Below are 6,538 nucleotides of genomic sequence, written 5' to 3' on the forward strand. Positions count from 1 at the left end.
TATTTCTGTATACCTCATGATCTGTTCAAGAGTTTGCGGGACGTCAGGCAGCCGCAGTAGTCAATTGTTGAGTGGGAGTTTCTCACGTTATCTTTCCACCGCTAACACCAGATCCAGGTCCATCGCACAACTCTTCTAACATATTTCCTGTTGCATCCGCGAGTCTGTCGAAATCTAAGTGGGCATTCATATCTTCTATGATAATTATTTCCTGATTAAGTCCTATTTCTCTGATGACCCTCGATATTGCATGCTGTTTCATCTTAAGTACATATATTGTACGGTACCCGGCCGAAGCTTGTGGCAACTGACGTTTGTCCTGTTCATGATGACAATGCATTATGCAAAAATACAAGCGAGCGGGACAAGAATAACGAAAATATTACATGGAGAAGGGGGACAAAGGACCAACACAAATCGCCAAACACAGCTATAGGTGACTGGTGCGCGACCGAAAAAATCCGCCTGGTCCTAGTATCGAACCAGGGTCCTCTCCATTTCCAGTGGAGCGCTCTACCAACTGAGCTAACCAGGAGTTGGACGTCAGTTGAGCAAACGGGTTTTACCAGCTGCCACCAGTCTAGCTCCAATAGGGGTGATCGGCCTGCATTTTAAGATTATTATGATAACTCAAAGGTGCAAGCGAGCTGGACAAGAATTACGAAAATATTCCCTAGAGAAGGGGAACAAGGGGACAAAGGACAGTGTTGTCCGTCGCCCCTTTCTCTGTATCTTCCTGGTGTTTAATTACTGTTACCAACACGCTCGTTTTATACTAAATTTCTAAACACAGCTAGGTGACTGGTGCGCGCCCGAAAACATCCGCCTGGTCCTGGTATCGAACCAGGGTCCTCTCCATTTCCAGTGGAGCGTTCTGCCAACTGAGCTAACCAGGAGTTAGACGTCAGTTGAGCAAATGGGTTTTACCAGCTGCCACCAGTCTACTCCAACAGGGGTGATCGGCCTGCATTTTAAGATTATTATAACTCAAAGGTGCAAGCGAGCTGGACAAGAATTACGAAAATAATCCCTAGAGAAGGGGAACAAGGGGACAAAGGACAGTGTTATCGGTCCCCCCTTTCTCTGTATCTTCCTTTAATTACTGTTACCAACACGCTCGTTTTGTACTAAATTTCCAAACACAGCTAGGTGACTGGTGCGCGACCCAAAAAATCCGCCTGGTCCTGGTATCGAACCAGGGTCATCTCCATTTCCAGTGGAGCGCTCTACCAACTGAGCTAACCAGGAGTTAGACGTCAGTTGAGCAAATAAGTTTTACCAGCTGCCACCAGTCTAGCTCCAACAGGGGTGATCGGCCTGCATTTTAAGATTATTGTGATAACTCAAAGGTGCAAGCGAGCTGGACAATAATTACGAAAATAATCCTTAGAGAAGGGGAACAAGGGGGCAAAGGACAGTGTTGTCCGTCCCCCCTTTCTCTGTATCTCCCTCGTGTTTAATTACTGTTACCAACACGCTCGTTTTGTTCTAAGTTTCCAAACACAGCTAGGTGACTGGTGCGCGACCGAAAAAATCCGTATAGTCTGTGCGGAATGGTCACGGGTGGTGGCAACCGAAAGGTTCAGCGGCGGTCTCTAGTTGGCAGACGCCACGCAAGCCTACTCCCACCCCGCAGCTTTCTCTCTAGAACACCGCCGGGCGGGTCCGAACGTCAGCCGCACAACTGATCGCTTCCCTAAAAAGGAGGAGCACGTACCAGAATAGGACTGGGTCTAACTGTGTTTACTGGAACACCAAAAGACACACTGTCCCAAAACCCCTGCGCCAACGAGGTCAGATGAAAGGCTCACCCTGTCGACACCGTCCCGAGAGCGCAGTCCAGAGCGGGCAAACCTTCGCGACACGTCCGATCTCTATCGCATCCGCGGGAAGAGTCCCTGCGTTCCCGAAGTCGGGAACGCGGGTCGACCTCCTCCCCCCGCCGGGCGTCGTCCTCACACAAAACAACTCACGAAGAGCTTCTTATTTTACAACTTAGCTAAGAAGTTCGTAAGTTAAGAACATCGTAAGAACTGGAGAAATCGGTATTCACGAACGCGTTCTTAAGTGAGAGGAGGAAAGCGACGTTCTCGTAAGGAGCTGTTGCTATGACAACGGCGTCTTCGGCACCACGAACAACCAATCGGAGAGCTCGGCATGGTTCGAGCCGTTCGGAGCACGTGGATTTTTAATAACAAACACAGGCGCACTTTCTGGCCTTTCTGCCACCGCTTGTCTGGGGTTCGTGTTTGCGCAGTGATATGTCTACGCTAACACGATTTAAACACTCCCGGCGCCGAGGCCAAGATGCGTAACCGCCTCCGTTGATTGCTACGAACTCGATCGCTACGAAGTCACAACTGTCATCGTTGGTAAAAGACGGCCCGTGTCAGTCGTTTGCAAAGCGACGTAGATGTAAGCAAATTGCCGCGGCGTTTTTCGCGGCCTCGGAGATGCAGGAGCGAGCCAACGTTAAAAAAGATACGTTTGAACTACGCGAGTGTCAGCAAGAGCCACGTAATACCTGTTCACACTCAGAGCGGACGCGCGCGTTTGATCGAAGTGCTGGATTCACGCTGTTGGAACTTGGACTGCGAATTGATAAGCGCTTCGGGACCGATCCTTTACGACTGCAACTCGATGCTGACGTGACACCCGGCAAAGGAAGGTTGGACCGGCATTGCGACCCACGAACTGTTATAGCGATCGACAGTGAGGTGCAGTCGTGTCATAATAAAAATGGCATAATAATAATAACAAAGTGTACATACCGTGTTGCGAAGGTAATCCATACGGCGTTTATTTGAGCTTTATATCACACAAAACCAAGTTAGAATCGATGAAAGTCCCTTTTTGATGACAGCGTTCGTCACCGCTGCCTCGAAAAACAAGGAGATGACACGGGGAAGAGATTACTTCTTAGTCTAAAATTGAGGTCAGCGATCAAACTCTAATACGGGAAGGGTTCACAAGGGCCGCGTGGGCATATTCCATTCAGCACGCCAGCCGGTCGTGGGCAGACGGTCTAGAGCACCGCTGCGCCCAGTCGGAGTGCCTGCTAGGCCTATCTGCCGAGCTCGCTTGTGGTCGGTGGAACCGTGGCCGTTGGAGCTTTTCCCGGGTGTTTGTGGAACCAGCGTTCTTGTTCGTCGTGATCTGTTTCAAGTAATTTTTACTTTTTTCTTGGTGCTTGAAGTCGGGACGCGTGAGAAGCGCACGTAGAAAAATAAACGTCCGTTGGTCGTCGCGACCAACAACTGAGCGACGCTGTCGGCCATGCTGATTTGATCGTAAGAAATGCGTAAGAGCTTCGGAGCTGTCGGAGGATTTCATCGTAACCTGCGCAAAACTTGCGAAAATTTCGTTTCGCGAATACAAATTTGTTCTTGCGCACATTTTTGGCGTCAGATCGTTTCGTGGATATAGGTTCCCGGATGAGCGAGGGGACAGAGAAAGGATCCCCCGGGAGGAGAGCTTCCCCAAGCCAGGCGGCCCTCCTACGCTTCACGAACTGGTTGGAGCTCATGGCAGCCAGGCCGAGCGTTCGGAACCACGGCTGTTATACCCGCCATCGTGGAACTTGTGGGGACCAACGCTCCCCACAAGTCCTGGTATCGAACCATGGGACCTCTCCATTTTCAGTGGAGCGCTATACCAACTGAGCTATAACCAGGAGTTAGACGTCAGTAGAGCAAACGGGTTTTATCTGCGGGTTGTAAGTGATTAGATACCGGCATGGGGGGGGGGGGGGGGGGGGGGGGGGAAGGGGGGGGGTGGTCTTCTTTTGCTCATACTAGCATTTGCTGTTTTTCCACTTCCGCGTCGGCTGGGGTTTGCTTGCTACAAAGGGAGGGTGTTGTGAATAATTTTTTTCAGCTGTGTCTGAGACGGTGTTGTGTGTGTCCTTCTTGTTTTCCGTGTCTCTGGTTTTATTATGTTGCAGAGCTGTACGCAAAAAGACAATTTAGTATTCTTGTGTTCGTTCAAGCTCTGTGATTACGGAAACGTTAGCCAAGAGGGATAAAAACTAAACGGTGAAACGCCTTACCCTGAGGCGGACGTCGTAGACGACGCTGTCCTGCGCTTGGCTGAGAGATGCATTTGGCATTCAATAAATGTTCGTCTTTTTCTATCCCTTCCTCTACCAGAAATACATGATGCACAAGTAATCTCCCTTTCCTAATGTCCTCCTCCCTAAAAAAATGATAACGTGTTTTAAAATGCAGTAGAATTTAAGTGCGCTCCTAGCCATTGCAACCTGACCCATACTGCTATGGAGGGCGCTTTTGCGCCGGGGCGCGGCGCCATATTGCTCCGGCGCGCCCTCTGGGCAGCCGATAAGGCATATAAACCAGGCGATTCTAAAGCGCAAGATTTACGGGCGACACTTTGTAGTGATTTCGACTTCGTCTCTTGTCGCCGCTACGGAAAAACCCACCTCTCTGATCTTGGCGCGAGGCCAGGGAAGTCGGGTTTTCCCGTCGGCCGCCCCGGCATGCCGCCAGTAAGGACGCGGCGAAAGGAGAGCCTTCCGTGTCGTCTGCTTGAAAGAATTGTTTTTAAACATCACTCGCGTTATGCGAAATCTCACTTTGGCAGTATCCAGTTGCTACTCGCGTGATGTTGGATGGTTTTAGAAACTTCCACCTGCGCTTACCCACTTACTTCACGGATCATCGCGCTCTGGTGGCGGTCGTCCGTAGCATTCACCACGTCAACCACAACGGCTACGAGAATTAACCACGCCGCACCTCCGTACTCAGGTACGTGACGGCGCCATTCCGCCCGCATTGCGGGACCGTGCTACAACCATCGCGTTTGTTCCTTCGCCAAATGTAAACAAAAAATACAACTTTTTTCTCTTATTTTTTTTTTTTTTTTTGCATTGTAATTACCACCAAAACACTTTTAGCCTTTTTTTCTTTCGCAATTAGGATGACTTTATTACCCATCGGTGATGAAACGAAATAGTCACGTTGATGGAACAAGCATATCAGAAAATGACTTTCTGTGAAAATAGAACCTATACAAAAACTTGAGCCATTGCCTGTCCGCCATTAGTTGGGCACGTACCATGAGCACGTATTGGACACGAGGGCTGCGTCAAAAACTTGGATCCAAGCACTTCCTTTTTGCCCAATAAATGGCAACCATCAATGTTGCTCGACGGACTTTTGAAAAGGGTGCATTGCAGTGAGATGTCGATAACTTAGTTTAGTCTCTTTTTATTTTTATTTTTTGCGAACTTCAATGTTAATTTTTGCATTTTAGTGTTACATTACTCCAGTCCCACACGCAGTAGATCGTAAATAATTAAAAACTGAGCAGTCCTGCGTTAGTCCACAGAAGAGTCGCAGCGACAGCTGTGACACACCACGGCGAAGTTGTTGGTCATCGGTGCCGCGTTCGGAACAAAATAAAAACATATGTTTTGCTCCGAAAGCTTTAGTTTTGTGCCATTTTGTTCCGAGCGCTTTTGTTTCTATTTTGTTCCGTAGCGCGTGAAAGCGCGCCTCCCGGCACAAGCTCTTGACATTGACAGTACAACAAAACTATTTTGTTATCGCCTTTTTTTTTTCTAGAGTGCACGCACAGTGGGCATTGGGTACAACAAATAGCCTATGCCAGATCCGTGTATATAGACGCTTTGCAGCACCTGTGCATGGGCGCTGCCATAACTGACCTTCAATTTTGTTTCCCCTTATTACGTTTACTTCACTTTGTCACGCTTGGCTCGGCTGAGCGGACACTTTCACATACGTGGTACACTCCTTTATTCTTCCAGCGCCATCCTTCACTCCCCGCCGTCCCTCGCTCCTCCCCGCGACTTGCGGGAGCGGGGACAAGTGTTGTCCCTAGGAATCCCCCCCAGGGAAGGAGTGTCCCCGCACGGTCCCGGTTGTCGCCGGCGCCACACACTCCTCACATTCCTTACAGGTCTCCCCCCCTTTATTCGTGAAATTGCAGGAGTGGCATCTGGTCGATCTTCGTGGTAGGCTGTCAACTGGTCTGCGTGGGCCACTCCGCGGCGACGTCCGGTAGTTGGGTCCCTCAGTAGGAAGTCATTCTCGCCCAAGCACTGTGCCACCCGGAAGGGCCCAGAGCGCCGCGGTGCAAGCTTGGCAGTGATGCCCTTGGCCGCATTACTCAGGGTGTGGCTATCCAGTAGGACGAGGTCACCCTGTTTTATTGTTGTAGGCTTCCTGTGCCGGTCGTAGTTGGCCTTTTGGGTTTGCCTTGCTGCCTCCTGGTGCTCTCTTGCAAAGCTGAGAGCATCCTGAAGGCACCTGGTGACCTCAGCAGCAAAGGCATGGCAAGCCGCTGCAGGCGGTTCAGTGTCGTCTTTGCTTCCTGGCTGCTCCCACGGGGTGCGCAGTTCCCGACCGTAGCACAGGAACGCCGGCGTGTATCCCGTCACTACGCTCTCAGCCGTGCGCATGGCAAAGGCGATTTCGGGGATGTGACGGTCCCAGTCTTTGTGGTCGGAGCAGTAGGCTCGGAGGCACTCCTTCACTGTGCCGTTGTGGCGCTCCACCAT

At 50.4% G+C, this 6,538-nt stretch overlaps 2 non-coding genes across 2 annotated transcripts; both read right to left on the bottom strand.

Annotated features, from left to right (window-relative positions):
- Window positions 1–462: 462 nt before the first annotated feature.
- Window positions 463–535, bottom strand: Trnas-gga. Its single transcript has one exon. It is a non-coding gene; the product is annotated as a tRNA-Ser (tRNA).
- Window positions 536–1,175: 640 nt separating this feature from the next.
- Window positions 1,176–1,248, bottom strand: Trnas-gga. Its single transcript has one exon. It is a non-coding gene; the product is annotated as a tRNA-Ser (tRNA).
- Between the last annotated feature and the right edge of the window lie 5,290 nt (window positions 1,249–6,538).

The sequence above is a fragment of the Ixodes scapularis genome, unplaced genomic scaffold, assembly GCF_016920785.2.
Source record: "Ixodes scapularis isolate PalLabHiFi unplaced genomic scaffold, ASM1692078v2 PGA_scaffold11__112_contigs__length_91849675, whole genome shotgun sequence".
NCBI lineage: Eukaryota > Metazoa > Arthropoda > Arachnida > Ixodida > Ixodidae > Ixodes > Ixodes scapularis.